Raw genomic sequence first — 1,791 nt, 5'->3', positions numbered from 1 at the left:
TATATAAACAGGATTACAATTGAGAAAAATTCATTCATCTTCATTCATTCATCTTCCTGACCGCTATGTCCCTTACGGGGTTGCGGGGGTGCCGGAGCCTATCCCGGCTACTGATGGGCGAAGGCGGGGTTCACCCTGGACAGGTCGCCAGTCCGTCGCAGGGCCTCATTCACACATCCATTAACTCCCACATTCACACCTAGGGGCAATTTAGAGTCACCAATGAACCTATGAAGCATGTTTTTGGACGGTGGGAGGAAGCCGGAGTCCCCGGTGAAAACCCACGCATGCACGGGGAGAACATGCAAACTCCGGCCGGGATTCGAACCAGGGCCTTCTCGCTGTGAGGCGAGAGCGCTAACCACTGCGCCACCGTGCAGCCCCAAAACAAAATTCCACAAATTAATTTGTAAAAATCCAAAAAACTTTTCGGAAACCAAAGGTAATTACTAGAAAACAAAATGAAATGTTGGAGAAACAAAGCACAATGAAAAAACAGAAAAGTATTCATCATTGCTGATTGAATAATTAAATCCCATATTGCTTCATGTCAAATAACTTTCAGTTGAACTGGACTAAAGACCTCATTCGATCAGCAAAGTCCCATAGTACCTACCTTTTCTGGTTTCTGGGAAAAAGACAAATAAAATGAGCAAAATCAAAAATATTTTACATAAATCAAAATGAATATTTAAAAAAATGGAAATGAAACACAGTAAGAAGCCCACCAAATTTGGCATGGAAGCTGAGTCCCTGGTATTTCATGTTCTTTCTTCTTGATGTTACCATCGCCTGGTACTGCCACATCCACCACAACAGCTTTCCTCTGTTCTTTACTCACCACTACAATGTCAAAAGGATACCATGAATAAAATGTTATTCTGTAGGTCCCCCTCAAGTTTACACACTCCATCTTGTGCAATTATGAGTCCTTAATGTTAAGACTGGAGCAACTACCAGACATTGAATATATTTAAATAATTGAGTGAATATCTGCCATCTTTACAAATAGACGTCATTTTGGATTGTCCTTGTGGTTAATGTGGTTTTCTGAAAGAGGGGATCCTAAGGTACAGCATGAAAAATGTAGTGCTTTTACACAACATAAAGGATTTTTCTGAAATATCAACTTAACCGGCTCCACTAAAGTGGAAATGACTCATTTTAAAACAAAAAAATGAACAAAATGAGGATCTGATGTTAGTAAAATAAGGCCTATCTTATCAAATCCTCATGATATCAAAACAGACGTTTATTCTGAGAACATAAATCTATATTCATATTTCAAATGAATATTAGTCTAACTTGTCAACATTTAACTTTACAATGAAACCCTTTAAATTAAACAAAAAATGACAATGCAATTCGAGGTTAAATGTCTTAAGTTTTTCTAATTTCAAAAGTGTGTAGAAAATGGATTTTGACCCACTTTAATGTTAATTTCCTTACTCCTAGCTCTTAATGAGACAAAAAATGGATTGTTGATTTTGAGAAAGGCTTGGAAAGGTAGAGCAAAGAGAAACTAACACAATTGAAAACCTGGTAAAAGCATCTTGGATGACTAAAAACAAGGTTTTAAAATTTAGGATCAAAAAGCTTTCTGTGCACTGATGCAACAACAAAAAATAATCTTTTGTTTTGAAAAGTAACATTTCCATGACTTCATTCAAATCTATCCCACAGCATCTTTGAGGCAGGAGTTTCTGTGAATACAATTCAATTTATGTATATAGCCCAAAATCACAAACAAAGTTTGCCTCAGTGGGCTTCATGCCAGTAATTTTACAGATG

The sequence above is a fragment of the Oryzias melastigma genome, linkage group LG7 (assembly GCF_002922805.2).
Source record: "Oryzias melastigma strain HK-1 linkage group LG7, ASM292280v2, whole genome shotgun sequence".
NCBI classification, from domain to species: Eukaryota; Metazoa; Chordata; class Actinopteri; order Beloniformes; family Adrianichthyidae; genus Oryzias; species Oryzias melastigma.
This window is presented reverse-complemented; position numbering follows the sequence as displayed.